This window comes from Pristis pectinata, chromosome 12 (genome assembly GCF_009764475.1).
Source record: "Pristis pectinata isolate sPriPec2 chromosome 12, sPriPec2.1.pri, whole genome shotgun sequence".
In the NCBI taxonomy this organism is placed as follows: domain Eukaryota; kingdom Metazoa; phylum Chordata; class Chondrichthyes; order Rhinopristiformes; family Pristidae; genus Pristis; species Pristis pectinata.
Genome location: NC_067416.1, coordinates 49,944,289 through 49,967,869, shown reverse-complemented (window position 1 = coordinate 49,967,869; position 23,581 = coordinate 49,944,289). Strand labels below are relative to the sequence as shown.

At 45.3% G+C, this 23,581-nt stretch overlaps 1 protein-coding gene across 4 annotated transcripts in view; it reads left to right on the top strand.

Moving 5' to 3' along the window:
• Positions 1 to 23,581, top strand: part of LOC127576554 (zinc finger protein 271-like) — an 84,711-nt gene that overhangs the window by 35,815 nt on the left and 25,315 nt on the right. For 3 of the 4 annotated variants that reach the window (XM_052027096.1, XM_052027095.1, XM_052027094.1), the window contains exon 1: positions 6,255 to 6,586. The exons of the other annotated variant lie outside the window; for it this stretch is intronic. The gene's annotated coding sequence lies outside the window, so the exon portion shown is untranslated. Of the gene's footprint in view, positions 1 to 6,254; positions 6,587 to 23,581 lie in introns of those variants that run through there. 4 annotated transcript variants of the gene reach the window in all.

The following is a 23,581-nucleotide window of genomic DNA, read 5'->3' as shown; positions in this document are numbered from 1 at the left end:
CCAGGAACTTGAAGCTCTCAACCCTCTCGAGCTCAGCACTGTTGATGTAGACAGGAGCATGTACACTGCCCCCTTTCCTGAGGTCAATGACCGGCTCTTTTGTTTTGTTGACATTGAGGGAAAGGTTGTTGTCATGACACCATTCCACTAAGCTCTCTGTCTCCTTCCTGTACTCCGCCTCATCGCTGTTTGAGATACAGCCTACAACGGTGGTATCATCTGCAAACTTGTAGATGGAGTTAGAGCAGAATCTGGCCACACAGTCATGAGTGTATAGGGAGTGGAGTAGAGGGCTGAGGACGTAGCCTTGTGGGACAACAGTGTTGAGAATAATTATGCTGGAGGTGCTAGCCACAATATGTAATGCAGTTACTCGCCAAGGCAACTCCAACCTCCCATGAGGGCGATCTCTATCACCAAGTAGGGCTGTGGGTGCATGGGAACATTCTGTTTGTCCCCTTTGACACTCACCAACTTTTATCGATGCACCGTAGAAAGCATCCTATCCGGATGTATCATGTCTTGGTTCGGCAACTGCGCTGCCCAGGACCGCAAGAAACTGCAGAGAGTTATGGACACAGCCCCGTGCATCACGGAAACCAGCCTCCCCTCCACGGACTCTGTCTTTACCTCTCGCTGTCTTGGTGAAGGAGCCAGCATAATCAAAGACCCCACCCACCTGGGTCATTCTCTCGTCTCCCATCAGGTAGAAGATACAGGATCCTGAGGGCATGTACCACCAGGCTCAAGGACAGCTTCTACCCCACTGTGATAAGACTATTGAACGGTTCCTTCATACGATGAGATGGACTCTGACCTCACGATCTACCTTGTTGTGACCTTGCACCTTATTGCACTGCACTTTCTCTGTAGCTGTGACACTTTACTCTGTACTGTTATTGTTTTTACCTGTACGACCTCAATGCACTCTGTACTAACCAATGTAACTGCACTGTGTAATGAATTGATTGGTTTGCAAGACAAGTTTTTCACTGTACCTTGGTACAAGTGACAATAATAAACCAATCCCAATTCTGCAGCTACCGGTGTGTGGAGGCAACGCATGTTTAAGGTCATCATGGAGCTGTTCATTTGGGCTGCTTTCTCCTGGAAGCAGGCCCTTCAGCCCACCATGTCCATGTCAACCATCAAGCACCACCTACACCAATCTTATTTTTATTTTCCCCACATTCCCATGACTCCCCAGACTCCACCACAAACCTACGCACTTGGAGCAATTTACAGTGGGCTAAAACAATCAACCAACCTGAGCGTCTTTGGGATGCGAATGGAAGCCAGAGCACCCGGAGTAAGTGCACGCGGTCGCAGGGAGAGTGTGCAGACCGCCACTCAGACAGCACGGGTGGGAGGTCATGAGCGGACCCAAGTCACTGGAGCTGCGAGGTAGCAGCTGTGCTGGCTGCGCCAACATGTCACCCCAGATTGTTGAAGCTGTACTCATCCCACTTCTGGTTTGTGTGTGGTACACCATTTCAAAGCTCCAGGGAGTCAGGAGGTGAGTAATTTAATGCAGGATACCCAGCTTTAGACCTGTGTTTTTAAGAGTTCCCTGCAGACGGGGATAAAGGCAGCTCTGCTGCAGTTGGTCAACACCAGGAGGTGAAGAAGAGGATTAGGAAATGGAAAACTTTGAGGAACTCTGTACAAATTGAAGGTCCTCAGATCATAGCATGTTCATACCAGTTGTATGTATTAGAATTATTTGGTATCATCGGTTGATACAGAGTGACAGCAAGTCACGGGGCGGCTCAGTGGCACAGTCAGTAGGGCAGCTTCCTTGCAGCTCCAGTGAATCGGGTTCAATTACAATCTCCAGTGCTGTTTGTGTGGAGTTTCCACATTCTCCCTGTTACTATGTCACCTTCTTGCAGCTACCATTGGGCAAGAGGTACAGAAGCCTGAAGTTCCACACCACCAGGTTCAAGAACAGATAGTATGTGGACCTGGGCTGAGAAGTGGCAGAGGGAGTTCAACCCAGATAAGTGTGAAGTGGTACATTTCTGGAGATTGAATTCGAAGGCAGAATACAAGGTTAATGGCAGGACTCTTAGCAGTGTAGAGGAACAGAGGGATCTTGGGGTCCACGTCCATAGATCCCTCAAGGTTGCCGCACAGGTCGATAGGGTTGTGAAGAAGGCTTATGGAGTGTTAGCCTTCATTAGTTGGGGTATTAAGAGCCGCAAGGTGATGTTGCAGCTCCGTAGAACTCTGGTCAGACCACACGGAGTATTGCGTTCAGTTCTGGTCGCCTCATTGTAGGAAGGACTTGGAAGCTTTAGAGAGGGTGCAGAGGAGATTTACCAGGATGTTGCCTGGATTGGAGAGCATGTCTTATGAGGATAGGTTGAGTGAGCTCGAGCTTTTCTCTTTGGAGAGAAGGAGGATGAGAGGTGACTTGATAGAGGTGTACAAGATGATAAGAGGCATAGATCGAGTGGACAGTCAGAGACTTTTTCCCAGGGCGACAATGGCTAACGCGAAGGGACATAATTTTAAGGTGATTGGAGGAAGGTATCGGGGGGATGTCAGGGGTAAGCGTTTTACACAGAGAGTGGTGGGTGCGTGGAACGCACTGCTGGCAGAGGTTGTGGGGGCAGATGCATTAGGGATAGTTAAGAGGCTCTTAGATAGACACATGAATGATAGAGAAATGGGGAGCTATGTGGGAGGGAAGGGTTAGATAGATCTTAGAACAGGATAAAATGTCGGCAACAACATTGTGGGTCGAAGGGCCTGTACTGTGCTGTAGTGTTCTATGTTCTATAACAGCTACTTCCCTTCAACCATTCGGTTCTTGAACCAACCAGCACAACCCTAATCACTAGAGTTTAGCAACCTTGATCACTTTGCACTAACATTGACTTTTTTACTTGTTCTAATTGTGTTCTTTCTTGTATAATTTATGATTTTCTTGTGAATGTTGTGTCTCTAATATACCTATGATGCTGCTGCAAGTAAGTTTTTCATTGCACCTGTGCACACATGCACTTGTGCAGAAGACAATATGTGCTCCAGTTTCCTCCTACATTCCAAAGATGGGCTGTTTGGTAGATTAATTGTCTATTATAAATCATCCCTGGCATAGGTGGCTGTGAGAGAATCAGGAGGGTGTTAACTGGGCATATGTGAGAGAGAACGGTTGCAGGAGGTAAGTGGGGCAATGGGATTGAAAAACTATGATGCTGGAGGAGCTCAGCAGGCCGGGCAGCATCTGTGGAGAAAAGCAGGTGGTCAACGTTTCGGGTCAGGACCCTTCTTCAGGACTGAAGATAGGAAAAGGGGGAAGCCCGATATATAGGAGGGAAAAGCAGAGCAGTGATAGGTGGACAGAAGAGGGGAGGCGGGGTGGGCACAGGGTGCTGATAGGTAGATGCAGGTGAGAGACAGTGATAGGCAGGTGTGGGGGAGGAGGGGAGAGCAGATCCACCAGGGGATGGGTCAAAGGTAAGGAGAGAGGGAAAAAAGTAGAAAAATAGAGGCTAGGAAAGGGAAGAAGAGAAGCCTGGTGGGGGCGGGGGGGGGGGGGGTTGGTTTGTGGGGAAGAGAGGAGGGGAAGTGGGAGAATTCAATGTTCAAAACATTGAAATGGGATTGATTGAATTGTTTTGACAACCAGTATAGACTTGATGGGTCAAAGTCGAGTTTACTGTCATTTTCACAAGTACATGTATGCACGGGCGCAATGAAAAACTTGCAGCAGCATCACAAGCACATAGCATCAGATAAGCAGCATTCACAAGAAAAGCATAAATTAAACATAAAATTTATGGACAATTTTTTACAAGGCCTGGATGGAGGGTGGATGGACGCCCTCCATGTTGTAAGGAAATATGAGTAATATAAGGTCAGGAGCATAGGGAAAGGATAACATTAAGATATCTTGGAACAGGAAGATGGGAGTGAAGTGGAATTTGACCAGGAAAGAAGGTATAAAAGAAGGAAGGGTGAAGTTGCTAACCTGTGACAGCTGCGACTGAATTAGATCTATGTTCTTTGGAGTTGAGAAGAATGAGATATGATCTTATTGAAACAGATAGGATCCTGAAGGGCATAATGGGGTAGATGCCAAGATGTTTCCACTTGTGGGAGAATCTAGAACAAGGGGAAAAGATTAGGGAGCAGTTATTTAAAACTGAGGGGCAAACAAACTTTTTATCACGGTGGGTGGTGAATCTCTGGAACTTCCTACCCCAGAGGGTTGGGGAGGCTTGATCGTTGGGAGCATTTAAAGATGAAAGTTAATAATTGTTTGAAAGATCAGGGAATTCAGGGCCATGGGGAACTGGCAAAGAAGAGGGATGAGGCCTGGGGCAGATATGGCATGACAAACTGAATGGCAGGCCAGAGGCTGAGTAACCTGTTCCTACTCCTGTTTCTCTTTTGTTCTGTAAGCAAAATGCACTGTTAAATGCACTGACCAGGAGGATCAGCATTTCGCATTACGAGCTCAGTTGCATGAGATGGAGTCATAGTGAATCTCGCGGTTTGCTTCTAACATCTTGTTAGTTTGAGCTCAGAGTTTTGGTGTGTTTTCTTTCCAGAGGCTGATGATGCAGAGCTGACCAATGTACCTGCCAATGTTAAACTAGAGGAATCATTGATCACATCATTTTGCCTCATTTACTTTCCCCAGAACTGTTTTGGAGGCACAAATAATAACCCCTGGCTCCCTGCTAAGACTGGGTGACGACTCATCATCTGACATGCCTCACTGACATCCCCACAATCTTCTCTGACTAACATGGGTTCCAATCATCCTCTGCCACTTGATGAGTGTCAGGAGGATCCCCTCTAATGGTACAAATATAATCCTTGGGGCCATGGGACATTCTTTCACCATCTCCTCGATCAAAACCAGGCTGACATTCCTGATCTTCCCTTCGTGTCTTAGGTTGTGCACTTCCCTGGAGAGTATGTATTGTAATTGTGAGACAGCCACAGCGCCCAGGCTCAGTGGAAGCAGAGTTTGATTGAGGGTGAAGGCAGTTTATTGACACAGATCTCCAGGGACCAGGAATGGAATACTGAGGTAATGTTCATAGATTAATCACCCAATAGTAGTGGCATTGGATCCACTGCACAATTCCCGAAAGAGTTGGCCTATTCTGCGAAAGTCTGAATCTTGGTGAACATATTAGAGAACTCCCAATTAAATAAGATTCAGGAGCATGTAACAGCTGATAGTGTCAATCCCACCATAGCGCGTTCCTATTTTAAAAAAACCATAAGAGCTACGAACTAGATGAATGAAGCAAAAGAAAGTCAATTGTGAGGGGAGCGAAAGAGAAATAGTAAACAATATGAAGATGTCTAAAAATATGTGTGGCAGGAGGGGCAAAGTTTGGTAAAATGTGACCTTGCACCTTATTGCATTGCACTGCACTTTCTCTGTAGCTGTGACACTTTACTCTGTACTGTTATTGTTTTTACCTGTACTACCCTGTTATAACTCAATGTAACTGCACTGTGTAATGAATTGATCTGTACGATTGGTACGCAAGACAAGTTTTTCACTGTATCTCAGTACAAGTGACAATAATAAACCAATTCCAATACCAAAGAGAATAAATAAATGGGGCTTGCTGGTAAATCAAGCGTGCAAAGTGTTTTATTTTATCCGGCTAACAGTTTTAAATGGCCGACTCATTCTCCTGAGAGGACAGCTTCTACCCCACGGTGATAAGACTATTGAATGGTTCCCTTATACGATGAGATGGACTCTGACCTCACGATCTACCTTGTTGTGACCTTGCACCTTATTACACTGCACTTTCTCTGTAGCTGTGACACTTTACTCTGGACTGTTATTGTTTTTACCTGTACATCATCAATGCACCCTGTACTAACTCAATGTAACTGCACTGTGTAGTGAATTGACCTGTACGATCAGTATGCAAGACAAGTTTTTCACTGTACCTCGGTACGTGACAATAATAAACCAATAGCAATAATTAGGAGTAAACTATGATACATAATTAACATGGTGTGAAGAAAATAAATATATGACAGGATACAATAAGAATAAAGACACCAACGTGGAAAAGAAATAAGCAAAGGAAACAAATAATAGAAATAGGAGATGTTATAATAACCGAGTGAGAAGCAGGGACTTCGCGTCATAGTCAACCCTCCCTTGTTCTGATTGGTTGGAGGACCATGTGGTCCTCCCACGCCGATCTTCCTCGCCATTGGTCGGAATCCGCTGCCTTATTGGGGGGGGGGGGGCTCAACAACGAGGTTGAGGGCACTGGCAGCGGGCAGGACTGGGACAAACCCAAAGGGCTGCCTCTTGCTAAACCCGCCCCGGAGCCGGGGAAGCAACTTGGGTTCATCCGCTCGGCCAGACTCCCCGCCTCCGATCGGCCGGCCGTCCGACGGCTCGGCGCGCATGCGCCACCCGCGCACCCTGCTGGAACTTTCCTGGACGCCGAAGGCGCTTCCGGTCCCCGGCTCCAGGCAACGGGGTTGGCGGCGGCCTTCCAGCTCCGACACCGGCCCCTCCGCCCCGCCCTGGCCTGCCCCGCCCCGCCCTCTAACCTGCGTGACTTGGCTGAAGGCACCGAAGGTATGGCTGCTGACTTTGCTGATGGCCCGGTGAAGGTGGGGAGGGGGAGGGGAAGGGGAAGGTGGGGAGGGGGAGGTGGGGAGGGGGGCCGCAGAGGGATGGAGATAGGTTAAGCGAGTGGGCAAATGGGGGAAAGACGTGGGAAGGTTCAGAGACTTTCAGCAGGAACTAGGCAATGGCGAGGGTTTGCAGAGGCCTGAGATGGAATGGGGTTGGGGTGCACTGGCCCATGATTTGTTAAAGGCAGGTGTGTGGGTACTGCAAGTGATTGAGGAAGCTGACATTGTTGGTAGTGGTTTATTGTTGTCACTTGTACCAAGGTATACCCCCTCCCCCCCCCCCCCCCCCCCCCCACCACCTTATTCTGGCTTCTGCCTCTTCCCTTCCAGTCCTGATGAAGGGTCTCGGCCCGAAACATTGACTTGTTTATTTCCCTCCACGGATGCTGCCTGACCCGCTGAGTTCCTCCAGCGCTTTTTGTGTATTGCTGTGGGCAGGATGTTTCATCTTGTGGAAGAATCTAGAACCAGGGGTCGCTATTTACAAATAATGGTTGTCTATTTAAGACAGAACTGAGGTGAAATGTTTGCTCGCAGAAGATGGTGAGTGTTTGGAACTCTCTTTCCCCAAAAGGCAGTTAAGCATGGTCTGAAATTTTTAAGACAGAGTTTGAACAATTCTTGAATGATTACTGCAGGTGGAGAGAAATGAAGAGTTAAAATTACAATCAGATCAGTCATGATTATAAATAGCTGAATGGACTAATCCTGCTCCCAATTAATATATTCATACCTCCATATCCCTTGATTCCTCTAATATTGAGAATCCATTCAAAGAGTTCAGCCTCCACAGACCATCAGGGTAAAAAATTTCAAAAATTCAACACCATCTGAGTGAAGAACTGTATCTTCATTTCATATCTAAATGGCTTACCTTTAATTCTGAGATGGTGATCCCAGGTTCTCAACCCCATAGTCAGGGGAAACATCGACCCCCTTGGGCTCTTTTGGTGTCTGTGTGTCTAAGTGAGGTCGCATCTCATTTTTCTGAATTCCAAAGAATAGAGACCTAACCTACTTAATCTCCCCTCATCGCCCTTAGAACCAGTCTGTTGAATCTTTGCTACGCTCACCGAATAGCAGGTCTCTCCTTTGTTTTAGTTAAGTAGACTAAAAATGCACACAGTACCTCAGATCTTGAGTCACTAAAGCCCTTTAAAAATTGTGGAAAGGCATCTTTACCTTGTACGCAAATCTTCTTGCAATAAAGGCCAACATGCTTTTTACTACTTCATTGCCTGCTGCACCTGCATGTTAGCTCTGAGTGACTTCTGTGCAAGGATACCAGCTCCTTCGGATGAATAACATTTCCCAACCTTTCACCATACAAAAAAATACTCGGCATTTCATTTTTCTACATCCTCTTGAAGCCTCTTTGCATCCTCATCACTAATTTCTTCCCATTTAGTTTTGTCTCATCACCTAGTTTGGATCTGTTGCATTCGGTTCCTTCAACCAAATCACTGAAACAGATTTTGAACAGCAGGGGCTCAACAATGATCCTTGTGGTAACACCTCTAGTCAAAGCATGCTAATTTGAGAAGAACCTGTTTATTCCTGCTTATTTTCTACCTATTACTCCCAATTCCAGCTGTCCAGTCTTTCGCAACTACCCGTCTTGTGTGGAACCTTGTTAAAAGCCTTCTGAAAATCCAAATAACTGCAACTACTGCTTCCCACCCCGTCATCTACTTAATAGGTACATCTTCAAAAAATCTCCAATAGATTAGTCAAACATGATTTCCCTTTCATAAATCCTTGTTGACTCTGTTCAATCATATTATTTTCTAAGTATCTTGATATCACATCTTTTATAATAGGTTCCAGCATGTTTCCTGCTACTGATCTAACTTTCATCAGTGGCTCCCTGTTTTCTCTCTCCCTTTTTTTTAAATAGTTGGGTAACATTTGCTGCATGGCTGTTTGCAGGAACTATTTCAGAATTTTGTCAGATAATAATCAGAGCATCCATTATTCCTGTAGCCCACCTCTTTCAAAGCTCTCGGAGGTAGCTCATCAGGTCCTTAGGATTTGAGTTTCCAGGCTCATTGTCTCCTTTAATTTCTTTTCTCATTAATTTCTTTTACCACCTCATCTGCCATCAACCTTGGTTCTCCAATGTTTCCGTTTGCTTTTTTTGTATCTAATGACACAAAGTATTTGTTTAATTCTTCTGAAAAACATGATGATGCTGGAGGAACTCAGCAGGCCGGGCAGCAATGTTTTGGTTCAGGGCCCTTCTTCTGTTTCCCCTATTTAATTCTTCTGTCATTTTGTTGTTCACAGTTATCAATTCTCCTTTCTCTTTGTACAAAGGTGCACATTTGCTACTAGTCCTTTCCTTTTTGCATAGTTGTAACAGCTCTTTCAGTCTACAGATACTGTGGTCAGCATTTTATTGGAATGTGAGCTAGCTTGGCCAGAACAGAGCTCTTTGTTCTCTCTCAGGACTCCAGACTCCAAACACATTGTGGGAGAACCTGTAACACTTGGACTGTAACAGATCAGGATGCAGCCTCATCGATTCTCTAAAATTCAACAATAGTTTAGAGAGGTAGGCCCAATGTGCTGGTGATGTCCAATGGGCAAAAGTGCATGGAATCAACATTGCAGAAGAGGAAATATTAAAGCTTTCACATCTTTGAAAGTGGTGAAATAAGCAGGCCCAGATAGAATTTATCCAGGTTGTAAAAAGAAGTAAGGGAAGAAATTGTGGGGAAAAATTAAAAGCCAGTCAGGTGCTGGAAATCAGTGTTGTTCCTCAAGCTTGCATTGGCCCTTGTGATCATGGTTCAGGAGGTCACAGACAGAAAGGTCAAGAGTGGGAGTCGTACAGGGAATTAAAGCGACAGGAAACAGGGACCTCGGGGTCATCCCTTCAAGAGCTTCACAAAGCAATCACCCGATCTGCATTTGTAGTGGAGATTATATTGTGAATACTGAATGCAGTGTAGAGAACTTGAGAGAGAAGGGGCGAGGAGTCCAGTGGGAGTTTATTCAGGGATAGTCACTGGTAGAAGTCATGTTTGGAGGGGGAACAGATAAATATGGGTAGACAATGGGGGGGGGCGCGGGTGTGGAAATCAAATGATCTCATTGGTGTTGGTTACAAATAGAATTGAAAGGCAACATGAAATGCCAAGCTGGAGGGAGAAATCACAATTATAGGTAGGAGGGTTTATACATAAATAGTGATTCAAGGAGGAAAGAAAGTCAGTGAACTGAGTGGTGAGAGCGAAAGAAAAGTTGAGATTGAACTTCATATCACTGAAGATATGAAATATGTGATATTAAACAGCCAGCTTCTTGTGGTAGTTATTTATTGGTGGTGATCTTTTCCAAGTATTTAAAATATTAATTGTGATTCATAAAGTATCGAGAAAACTGTATTTCCACTGGTTGAGGTATCTGAAGCTGTAAGCGGAGACCAAATATTAAACCAGAATAATAAATAGTTCTAGCCACAAACAACTAGAAAAGATGAATGTTAATGTTAAATTCTGAGACTGATTTTTTTTTGATGAGCATAGGTAATCCCAGAACCAATTTACAGCATATGCTGGTCGAAAAGGAACAGTTTAAATTAATCCCACTTCCCTATTCTTGGTTCATAGTGCTGTGGTTTACAACAGATCAGGTGCCCATATGAACACTTAAGTATAATGAGAGTTCCTGCCTTCACCAGTCTTTCAAGCAGGGAGCTCCAGACCTCCTCTCTCCTTTAAGTAGGAAATCAATATCTTGACGTTATTGAATTTTCTGCTGAGGGGGAAAGAAACTTCTTCCTGTTTAACTGTTTTGGCCTCCCATTTTATACAGTTTGGTTAGGTCTCCTTTATTTCGAGGAGAAGAACCCCAGACCACACGGTCTCTTCCTGGTTAATGTTTTCCAGCTAGTGACGTCCTTGTAACTCTCTTCTGCATTCACTCCAAGTGCTATTGCATCATTTCTGTATTGTAGTGACCAGAGCTGTCCACTGTTCTTCAGCTGAAGCCTAGCCAATATTTATACAGCTTGTGTATGTCTCTCTCTGCTATAAGTCTCAGCAGATAACTCTTGCCTATCCCATTTATCTTCTCTACCACCTTATCTTTGGGTCTTCGAAAATCCCTGGCTCTCTTCTCAGTATCCTGCATTCCCTTGCTTTGCTTATGAACATGCTGATTAGGAGCAGACTTGGGCCACTGGATCCCTTGATCCTCCTCCACCAGTTAATAAGATCAGGGCTGATCTGATTATCACCTTACCTCTATGTTCCAACATACCCGTAGTAACTTCTCACCCCATTGTATCAAGTATTTTCTTCTCTGCCTAAAATATTCAAAGACCCTGCTTCCCTGCCCTATTGCAGAAGATTGTTCCAGCGTCTCCTGCTACTTTGAGAGTTCTAGATTCTTTCACAAAAGGGAAAGACCTCCCACAACCACCCTGTCAAGACCCCTCAGGATCTTACATTTTTCAGTCGAGCCCCCTTCATTCTTCTAAACTCCAGAAGAATCAAGCCTAGCCTGTTCTCATAAGGCCAGCTGGTATAAACAATTATATTCTATATACTAGCTTTCACAAATCATGCACTACAATAGCTAGATCCCTCTACATCTCCAGATGTCTTCTTGGAATGCCTCTATTTTGTCCGCCTACTCAGTCCATTGATTGCTTCTTGCAGCCCAGAACATTCTTCCTCGGAATCAGTTGCACTGCCTCGCCACTTTTGGCAGGCACTGTAGTGTAGCAGTTAGCATAACGCTATTACAGTGCCAGCAACCCAGGTTCAATTCAGGTCACTGTCTGTAAGGAGTTTGTACGTTCTCCCCATGTCTGCATGGGTTTCCTCCGGGTGCTCTGGTTTCCTCCCACATTCCAAAGATGTATGGGTTAGGAAGTTGTTGGCATGTAATGTTGGGGCCAGAAGAGTGGCAACACTTGTGGGCTGCCCCCAGAACACACTACGCAAAAAGATGGATTTGACTGTGTGTTTGGATGTATATGTGACTAATAAAGATATCATTTGCGAACTTCCTAACTATATGTAAGTCCAGATCATTTATCATGGAACCCCAATGGATACAGCCCTGCCATCACTAAAACTGCATCAAACCTTTGATTTCTCCCACTGAGCCAACTTTTATTTCAACTTGCCACTTTCCCTTGGACTTTGTGGGTTTTTTCTTCATCAGTTAGCCATAATGGAATTTTTACAAATGTCTTGTTTTAAAAACCATGTAAATTGCATCAAGTGCATGACCTAGTTTACCCTCCCCTTTGTTACCTCCCCAAAAAAGTTCAAACATTATTTCACATGACCTCTTGCAAATCTGTACTGCCTACTGTGGGCGGCATGGTAGCGTAACACTATTACAGCGCCAGTGACCTGGGTTCATTTCTGGCTGCTGTCTATAAGGAGTTTGCACGTTCTCCCCGTGTCTGTGTGTCTTTCCTCCGGGTGCTCCGGTTTCCTCCCACATTCCAAAGACATACGGGTTAGGAAGTTGTGGGCATGCTATGTTGGCGCCCGAAGCGTGACAACACTTGAGGGCTGCCCCCAGAACACTCTACGCAAAAGTTGCATTTCACTGTGTGTTTCGATGTACATGTGACTAATAAAGAAATCTTATCTATTATTGATAAACATGCACTCTGTGTATGCTGATCTGCTTCCAGACCATTTTCCAATAAGTTGCCCTTCAATTATTTGTGTTAAAGCATGTTTGTAGGATTGTAATGGTATCGTGGGTGCATTATACAGTTTCTAGTAGTATAGTACTGAGCGTTCTTTGTTGTTATTCAGTAATCGTGGTCTGTGCATTGTATATGTATAACATAAAAACAGTCCTGTAGAATACACATTTTAAGTGAAGTAATATGTGGAGGCTATAAATTAGTAACCTGTAGAAAGAATTTCAGTTATCTGCATTCTGAACAGGAGCCAGCATGTATGAGTCTGTAAAGCAGCAAATATCAGCAGCTTGAGGAGAGAACGGAGAGTGCTGGCATTGGCCGCAGTAAAATAATAGGAAGAAGATGTAGGATAATTATATGGAGGAAAGTGTAAAGAAATAACATATTCCTAAGAATTATTTTGAATTTTTAAATTATACTTGCTGTGATAAGAGCATAAGAAATAGGAGTAAGCCATCTGACCCTTTGAGCCTGATCCTGCGTTCGTCAAGATTGTGGCTGATCTACCAGTGCAGGAAAACATCACTGTCTCCATATCCTTGACTCCCTTAGTATCCAGAAATCTATTGATCTCTATTTTCAATTAACTCATTGGCTGATGCTCCACAGCCTGCTTGATTAGATAATTTGAAAGATTTACCACTGTCTGACTGAAGAAATTTCTCCTTATTCCAACCCTAAACAGGACAGTCTTGTTCTGAGACTGTGATCCCTGGTTCTTGAATCCTCAGTAGGGGGAAACATGCTCCCTGTAACCAGCTGTAAGAATTTTCTTTCAATGCAATCTCCTCTTATTATTCGTATCTGTAGAGAATACAGGTCCAGCCTATTCGATCTTTCCTCAACAGCAAACCCCCCCAGGCCTGGTGAGTCATCACCATCTGTGACAAGTACATCCTTAAATAGACCAAAACTATATATAATACTCCAGGCCTGGTCTCACCAAGGTCTGATACAGTTGTAGTAAGACTTCCTTACTCCTGTATTCAAACCCTCCAGCATATAATTTGCCTTTTGAGTCTTTTGTTACACCTGAATGTTGGGTTTAAGTGACTCATGTACAAGCACCCTTGGGTGCCTTTGATCATCAACATTACCCAACCTCATCATTTTTTTTTGTGAGCTCATTTTAAAGGATATAAGAAGGGGGACATTTGCAGAGAAGACTTGGCTATTTGTGGCAGTGCACTGCAGGTAAATTGACTGCCATATTTCCTTTGGAATCATCTTCCACAGAGTAGTTGAAGTGAGCAGCAGAGGTGCATTTAAGGGAACCTCAAAAAGGTGGGAGAAATACAAGAATATACCAACAGGGTGAAATGGAAGGGGGCTTGTGTGGAGTGTAAACACAGATAAGATTTCTCCATTGGTCACATGTACATCGAAACACACAGTGAAATGCATCTTTTGCGTAGAGTGTTCTGGGGGCAGCCCGCAAGTGTCTCCACGCTTCCGGCACCAACATAGCATGCCCACAACTTCCTAACCCGTACATCTTTGGAACGTGGGAGGAAACCCATGCAGTCACGGGGAGAACATACAAACTCCTTACAGACAGCGGCTGGAATTGAACCCGGGTTGCTAGCGCTGTAATAGCATTATGCTAACCGCTACACCACTGTGCCTGTAGGGCTTGGTGGTTGCCTTTGTCTTGTATATTCTGTGTATTGCAGAAACATTATGGGCTTGAAGCAGTGTTTAAAACAGAATTTATTTGACATAGATTGAGAATATTAAACACTAGTCCAGTTATGGACATCACTAACATTAACAGAAACAGTCCCATCTCTGGGCAGTTGCCACAGGTGTGCTTATGAGCAGCAGACAACTGGAGAATCTGATACCTCTGGTACTTTAGTAAAACAACAAATTTCACAACATATGTCAGTGATAATAAACCTGATTCTGTGCATTTAAACATCCTACATTCTGAAATATTTAAACTTTCTCCTCGGTGTGAACTTGCTGGTGTCTCAACAAGTGCGTTGACAGAGTAAATCTCTTCCCACACTCAGAGCAGGTAAATGGCCTCTCCCCGGTGTGCACTCGCCGGTGTGACACCAGGATTGAGGACTGAGTGAATCCCTTCCCACATTCGGAGCAGGTGAACGGCCGCTCCCCAGTGTGAACTCGCTGGTGTGTCACCAGGTGAGATGAGCGACTGAATCCCATACCACAATCAGAGCAGGTGAATGGTTTCTCCCCTGTATGAGTTCGCTGGTGTGAAACGAGGTGTGATGACTGAGTGAACCCCATACCACACTCGGAGCATGTGAAAGGTCTTTCCCCTGTGTGAACTCGCTGGTGTGTCAGCAGGTGAGATGACCGATTAAACCCCATACCACACTCTGAGCAGGTAAATGGCCTCTCCCCAGTATGAACTCGTTGATGTGTCACCAGGTTGGATGACCGACTGAATCCCATACCACACACAGAACATGTGAATGGTTTCTCACCGGTATAAGTTCGCTGGTGTGTCAGTAAAGTGGATAACTGAGAGAATCCCTTCCCGCACTCAGAGCAGGTGAATGGCTTCTCACCAGTGTGAACACGCTTGTGATTCACCAGATGGGATGACTGAGTGAATCCCTTCCCACACTCAGAGCAGGTGAATGGCCTCTCTCCACTGTGAATGCGCTGGTGTGTTATCAGGGCATTGGATCGCTGAAAGTATTTCCCACAGTCAGAACACTTAAATTGTTTCATTGGTGTGAGGACGCGTTTTGAATTTGAGGGGGAAATCAGTGAAACCTTTCCTAGTCACACAGCAGATAGAAGTCCCTCCAGCTTCCAAGCAGAAATTTCCAACTGGGATGTGGAATTAATTCCTTCAATAATGTGAACAACCTGTCAGTTTATCAGGGATTTATTTGCTCTCCCCTCTGGATTTTGAATATTTATGTCTTTCTCCAGGCTGGTTGTTCAAAACCTCTTCATGTGTTTAGTTTCTCCCCGCTGTGAGTGCTGAGATGTCTCCTCTGGCTGTGAAACGATCCCAATCTGGTCTGCAAATCCTCTTCAAATACCCTGTAAAATCGAGTTCACAAAAGTCATCATTAAGTACAGAAATTCAGAGCAGCTAATTGTCGTGTGACTTGGTTAGTTAGCAGCCTCACTCAAGTGACAAAATTGGGGCTTTAATTCTAGTTTTTGTAAGGATTGAGCCTAAAGCTTCAGCCTTTTTCCAAAGAAGGCTGTACAGTTAATGTCTTTAAACGGGAGCTTTATCTCTGCTCTCAGGTGAGATTGCTGGCGATACTTTGAGGAGCTATTGCCAGCATCCTGGTCAATTGTTACCCCTCGATCAACATGTCGGATTACAAGGTACTGCTTCAGGGAGCTGGGTTCCATCCTGACCTCAAGGGAAATGGAGTGGAGAAGGGGGTTGCGGTAGGGCATTAGGAGGTGGTGAGCAGCGAGAGAGAGACCGAGAGACAGTGGGGGCGGGCTGGAGGCGATCCGTGCACGGCGCCCGCGGTGTTTGTGGAGCCCTTGCCAACACTCGCCCACTGGTGGGCCGCCCATCGAGCCTCGGTGCTGATTAAACCCTCAGCCCGGCGCCCGGCTTTGCTCCTTCCCTCTGCTGACCTTGGGAGTTCGGTCTAAAGGTGCGCACTCCCCGTTCCGATGACGTCACTTCCAGAGCCCGGGAAGGCGCGCACTGGTGAGATTGACAGGAGGAGCTTTCTGGGAAATGATGGCTTTTTGTTTGTTTTGGGAGGGGAGAAAAGCAAAATCGGTGCAGAAGTCGGAGATTCATAACAAATGATGGAAATGTTCAGCAGGTCGGACGGTATGTGTGGAGAGGTAACCATAGTTGACGTTTCAGTTCGATGACCTTCCATCAGGACTAGGAAAATTTAGAAATCGCTTCTGTCCTGATGCAGGGCCTCCTCTCAAAATGTTAACTTGCACCTTCTGCCCCCGTAGATGCTGCTTGACCCGTTGAGCTGCTCCAGCGTTGTGCTTTTTTTTCTTTCTGCAGTCTCTTCGTCCTGATTTTTCTTTCTACTTGCTTAGTATTTCTAACGTATTTCTATTTACAATAACTTCAGTGTTCTGTATCTCACACATTGGTTCTTTTCATATCTCTCTTATTCGCCTCTTTCCATTTCTATCATCTTAAGAATGAACATAAAAAATTGCAAATGTTGGAAATATTAAATAAAAATGCTGGAAACACTCATGCCAGGCAGCGTCCTGTTTTTCCTCTCTTTCCCAGTTTTGACAGAGGGTCTTCAACATGAAATGTTTACACTGTTTCTCTTTTTTACAGATGCTATCAGACCAGCTAAAGTGCTTGCAGCATTTTCTGTTTTTATCTTAAATTAACAAGCCTTCAACCAGCATCACTCAGTCTCCCTTGACTTCCATCCTATCACAGATATCACCTTTCTTTTTACCACCCCAACTGCTGCAACTTTAAACATGGTTGTTCCCTAACTTTTGCTAGTTCTGATGAAAGTTCGTTAACCTGAAACATTGTCTTTGCCTCTCTGCACAAGTTCTGCCTGCTGAACATACCCAGTTTTTATTTCAGATTTCTAATGTGTATAGTTTTGCTTTAATGTTGAGAAATTTAACAGAGATATTTAAATAACATCTCCTGGGAGAAATAGAAACTAGAGAATAATTGAAATTTATGGCACAGAAGTTGTCCCCTTGCATTCATACTAGCAAGAAATGTACTAACTTTTCCTTTCCTTTATTTATCCCCTAACTTTAATTTCATTTAATTTAACTTTAATTATCCCCTTTCCTGGCCATTGGTCTGTAGACTGGAGATTATTGCTGTTCATTGCTCATTCAGATACACTTTAAATGTGGTGGGGGTCCCTGCCTTCGCCACCCCCTTTCAGGCAGAGTTTCAGATTCCCATTACCTGTTGAAGTAAATTACATTTTTTTTCAACTCCCCTCTAAACTTTCCACCAATTAATATATTTGCCATCCTGTCACTGATATCTCTGCCAAGAGAAATAGTCTTTTCTGTTTACCCTGTCTGGACCTTGCATAATATTTTGCATCTCATTAAATCTCCCCTCAGTCCCTTTTTGTTCCAAAGGAAACTGCATTAGCCTAGATAATCTCTCCTCAGCACAATAATTCTCCAGCCCTGGCGACATCCTCATAAATGTCTGCCTCCTCTCTCATGCTAGCACCCTCCTCCTACATGACCATAACTGTACATATTACTCCAGCTGTGACCAAACTAACGTCTTATACAGTTCTTGCAAAACCTCCCTACACTTGCATTCTGTGCCTCAGCTACTGTAAGCAAGTTATATCTTCATAACCACCTTCATCAGGATCTACTACACTACATTTATTATTACAGCACATAGAATTGGGGGTAATATGCTGATATAGATTGAGAATTGTTCATGAGACAGAAAAGAGTTGGAGTAAGTGACTCTTTCTTAGGTAGGTTGGCTGGCTGTGATGAGTGGAGTGTTGCAGGGATCGGTGCTCGGGCCCCAACTATTCACGATCTACAATATATAAATGATTTGGCTGAGAAAACCAAATGTCATAGTTCCAGGTTGTTGACGAGACAAAAATAGATGGGAGTATGAGTAAGATGTATAGACTTCAGGAAGTTATAAACAAACTGACCTAGTGGCAAGAACGCAGCAAGTAGAATCTAACATGGAAAATATGAAGTTGTATAATTTGGTACATAAAACAGAAAAGCAGATTTCTTTAAAATGGTGAGGGATTGGGTAATGTTGATGTTCAAAGGCACCTTGGTGCTTTTGAACTGTAAGCCAACATGCAGGCGCAGCAAGTGATTAAGAAGGAAAATGGTGTGTTGGTCTTTAAGAGAGGATTTGAGAACGAGAGTAAAGATGTCTTACTGCAGTGGTGTTGGGCTTTGGTAAGACAACACCTGGAGGATCATCTACCATTTAGGTCTCCCTACCTAAAATAAGGTTGTGCTTCTGTAGAGAGAATATGGTGATAATTTGCAAGACTGGTCCCAGAGGTGGCAGGTTAGCCTCATGAGGAGAGATTGAATAGATGAGGCCTGTACTCTGTGGACTCTAGAATGTGAGGTGATCTCTTTGAAACTTAGGAAATCCCCAGAGGAGCAGCCAGACTGGATGCAGGCAGGGATGAGGAGTCTAGAACCAGGGGGTCACAAGTTTCAGACCAAGCAATAAGCCATTTGGGACTGAGATGAAAAGGCATTTCTTTACTAGGGGAATGATGAATCTTTTTGAGATTCTCTATCCCAGAGTATGGTTTAGACTCGGTTGTTGAGTTTATTCAATAAAAATCAATCTGGGTATTAAAAGCAGGAAAATGGCACTGAGGTAGGTGGTCAGCCAAGATCTCAATGAAAGTTGGAGCAGACTCAAAGGCTACTTCTGCTTCTATTTCTTGTGTTCTTAGTACCCCACGTTCATTGTGAACTCCCTTGTCTTTGCCCTCCCCAAAGAATTGCCTCACACTTCCCTAGACTGAATTGCATGTGCTGCTTAGATGCTCACCTGACCGATACAATGCTATCTTCTTATTTACTATGACTCAGAAGTAGGCCATTTACCCATTGGATCCATGTTGGCTCCCAACAGAGCAATCCCATCAGTCGCATTAACCGCTCATTTTCTCTGTAGCCCTGCAACTTACTCTCTCACCCGTCAACTCCCTTTTGATTCCTTTGCCACTTGCACTATTGGTAATTTTACAGTAATCAGTTCACCTACCAGCACATCTTTGAGATGTGGCAGGAAACCCAAGCAGCCAGCAGAAACCCATGCAGTCAAGGGAAGTGTGTGTAAACTCCACTCAGACAGCGTCAGAGGTCAGGATCAAACCTGCTTTTATTTCAGATTTCTTGCATCTGCATTTTTTTTTTCATGTGCTTATTTCTGGTGGTGGTGTATGGTGAAGTAGCTCAGAAGTGAGGTGTTTGTTTCAGGAGTATGGGGTCGGGTATGCAGATGACGTGACCTGCTGAACGTAGCTGTAACTAAGGCCTCAGTGCTGGGGATGTTGTCCTGGGAGAGGATTCTGGTCGTAGATTGTTTCTCCTTCCATTGAATTTAGAGGACCTTGTGAAGGTGGTTTTGGTGTTATTTTAGTGTCTTAAAAGTGCTTGCCAATGGAGAAGAAAATACATACAATGTATATCAGACATATTAAATGTTAGTTAGTAATAAATGACATTCTATCGGAATTGTTCTCTTGATCATCTTTTTATGCAGCCCTGGGACCTTGCTGTGCATAAATTAGCTGTCGTGTTTCCCACAGAAACCCTTTGACTGTAAAGCAATGTGGGATGTCCTGAGGTCATGGGTGGCACTAAATAAATGGAAGTCTACCTTTCTTTATTGGTGGGAGACCCTGTGTCTGTGGCCTATTGTTTCATCCCTTCTTCCTTCCTGTTGCACTCACTAGTTCTGGTCCCATTCCCAATCCTTCATACATAGGTTTTGCTTTCCACCAGGCCTGCTTCCTGAACTTCCTAACCCTCACACTATCCATCACATTCTCATCCCATTATGTACCGCCAAGCTGTGCCCTGCTCTCGGCTATACCACACGGTAGAGTCTAGGGTTCCCTGTTGTCTGTCCCCAGTGGCCAACAACCACGCCTCCCCCGATCCAGCTGTACATATCAGGATATCTCACCTGGGCTCATTATTTTTCCGCCTCCCCCACTCCTGTGCTGATTCCGGTCTGGTTTTTGACCCTGTTCCATTTGAGCCTGATTGTGCTCTCACTTTGCTCTCGGTGAGCAAAGAACAGCGTGCTTCGTTCTAAGGTTGCAGAATTCCACCCAGTGTGCTTTTCTTAAAAACTAATTGCTCATTTTTCAGGATGTGGTTGTTGCCCATTCCGAACTACTCCTCTGAGGGTGGTGGCGAAGCACCTTCTTAAACTACTGCAGTCATACAGCATGGAAACAGGCCCTTCAGCCCAACTGCAACATGCCAACCAAGATCCCATCTAAGCTCGTTTCATTTGCCCATGTTTTGCCCACATCCCTCTTAAACCTAGCCACATACCTGTCCAAGTACCTTCTTAAATGCTGTTAATGTACCTGCCTAAACCACTTCATCTGGCAGCTCTTTCCCTATACTGACCACCCTCTGGGTGAAAATGTTGCCCCTCCAGGTTCCTATTTAAATCTCTCCCCTCTCACCTTAAACCTGTAGCTCTTGATTCCCCAACCCTGGGGAAAAAGACCTTCTGGGAAGGGAACTCCAGAACTTCGACCCAGCATACTTGAAGATCCTGTAATATATTTCCAAATCTGGGTAGCGAGTAACTTCAAGGGGAATGTACAGGTGCTGGTATTCCCATGTACTTGAACCCTTTGATGCTAGAGGATCCGAGTTTGGGAAGTGATGTGGGAGTAGCCCTGCTGAGTAACTGTGGTGCATTCTATACATGGTACACCCTGCACCCACTGTGCGCTGGTGGTTCAGAGATTGAATATCTTGTAAGGTTGATGGGGAATCATTCAAGCAAACTGCATCATCCTGGATGGTACTGAGCTTCTGCATAGTTGATGGGTCTGCACCTATCCAGGTATGTGGAGAGTATTTTGTCACGCTCCTGAATTGTGCCTTGTAGATGATAGAAAGGATTTGGAGGCAAGTCATTCATCACAGGATACTCAGCTTCTGACCTGATCTTGTAGCTACAGTATTGATATGACTGGTTCAATAGAGCTTCTGGTCAATGGTGATCCCCTGGACGTGTTTCCCAGTCTTTATAAGTCACCTTGGCCCATCTTTCAATGTTGTGGACTGCTGGGAAGAAATAACTTTAAAAAAAAATCACATTTGTTTTCCCATGTTGCCAGAGACTTGAGGGACAGGGAATGTCTGGTAGACACCTATCAGCTCTCACCTTATTCTTCATTTTGGAGTCAAAATTATGTAGTGGGAATCAGGAGAAATGCATTCACCCATAGAGTGGTGACAATGTGGAACCCACCACCACAGAGTGTGGTTGAGGCAAACAGAAGGGATGCCAGTGAGTGGAAGCTCAATAAACACAAGAGGGGAGAGAAATACAAGATTATTCCAACAGGGTGAGATGGGAAGGAGGCGTGTGGAGGAGAAACACTGGTAGAGACTAGCTGGGCCGAATAGCCTGTCTTTGTCCCATTGCTAACATCAAGAGAAACAAACCCCAACTGTGCCCAATAACCAGGGTCCAATCCTGCTTGAGAGCAGTAGTAGCTTGTATCTCAATATACCTGCTGGATAAATAAAATAATTTCAATACTCAGAGCAGTGGAACAGCTTCTCCCCAGTGTGAATAGAGTAAAGCCTCAGTAGCCAAGACAACTTGGTAAGTGACTTCCCACAGAACAGGAGAATGGCGTCTCCTTGGTGAGAGTGTGTTGGGATGTTAGAAGATGGGAGGATTCCATGAATCCCATCCCACACAGTGATCAGACAAATGATCTCTCCCTGGTGTGAATTTGCTGATCTCTCAGCAAACAGTACCAGCAAGCAAATCCCTTTCCATACATGGAACAAGTGAACAGCCTCTCCCTACCAAACTCTCTAGTGTCTCATCAGGTGAGATGAATGAGTGAATTACTATACAGCAACACAGTAGATGAACCTCTGTCCAGTGTGAACTCATTGCTATATTATCAGGGCATTAGATATTTTTCTATGGAACACTGAAATGATTTCATTGATGTAAAGAAGATAATGTTTTGAATAGGAGGATAAATCAACAAACACCCCATTCATCCAGCAGATAATGATGCACGTCTCCAGCTGGGATGTGGAATAGTCTCCTACCTTCAGTCTGCGCTGATATTGTACTTCTATCTGGGAAGTATCTGCCCATTCTTTCAGAGATTCAAAGAATCCTTGAATAGTTTCACACAAGAAGAAATGCTTGGATTCTTTGTGCTGTGAAAGATGCAACTGATTAAAACTCTTTCCATAGAGCTCTGGAACAATTTCACTTGGGCATGTAATGGTCTCAGAGACTTTGTCACTTGTAATCGCCCAGTATCAGAACAAAGACTCTTCCTCCTGTGATCTTTAAAATGCCGTTGTATTGACTGACTGTGCCACATGTTGCTGTGATGATTGGTATGAGATTCCTGTCTACAAACAAAAAACCTTCTCTATTAAATTAAATGGGCACAGAATAGCAATTCGGAACAATTTTTTTTTGCAGATTCTTTAGTCACCTACGAGTCAGTTGGTGCAATCTCACCTTTCGGTCATTAGGGTTATGCTTCACATCCGACTTCTATGACCTACGCAAGAAAAAAAATCTCGGCTGACACGTCGATGGTTAAGTGGACAGAAACTGCACTGGCACCGCAAATGTCGTCCGGAAAGGACTTGAAACCCAGGCCAATGTGCGCTCTCAAACGCGCACTGAAAAACCCGCAGCATAAAATGAATGAAACCTCATTATCCCCAAGGTCGGGGGCAGCATTTACCTCTCAGCCAAACGCCAATAACGTTAGGTGGTCAGTGTCACATTGCTGTCCATGGGAGTTTGCCACGTTGCCTACATAAGATAAGTCACTGGGACGTCCGAGGCGGTGAAAGGCAGGATTTCTGGCCCAGCGTTATGTTCCTGATGGACCATCACTGCCCAGAAAGCTGCAGCCGCAGTCAAATCCCATCAAGGGCGCAGGCGCGAATCCCGGACACGGGAAGCGCCTCCGTGCATGCGCAGTGCAGAATCCACGCTGGAGCTCCAGTCGCTGGGAGGAGCGGAGCGCTCGGGGTGAGTCAGCGCCGAGGCTGGGCCAAGCCCGAGGAGTAGCCCCCGGCTGGGGAAGGGTCGGTGCGAACCTCGGAAACACCCCAGGCCGCCGCCGCCACCACCCCCGCACAGCCCGGGGCCCCGGGGATTTCCCTCCCAACGGAACCTCGGGTCGGCGCATGCGCACTGGTGGGACAGCGGCGGGCAGAGCGGTTTCTGGTGTGCGGTCGCTTATGGGTAGCGAGGGGGCCATTTGTTCCTCCTCTCTCTGCCCTCTCTCCCCTCCCCCCACCCCACCTCCCCGCCCTCTCTCCTCTCCCCCCCCACCCCACCTCCCCGCCCTCTCTCCTCTCCCCCCCCCACCCCACCTCCCCGCCCTCTCTCCTCTCCCCCCCACCCCACCTCCCCGCCCTCTCTCCTCTCCCCCCCCACCCCACCTCCCCGCCCTCTCTCCTCTCCCCCCCCCACCCCACCTCCCCGCCCTCTCTCCTCTCCCCCCCACCCCACCTCCCCGCCCTCTCTCCTCTCCCCCCCCACCCCACCTCCCCGCC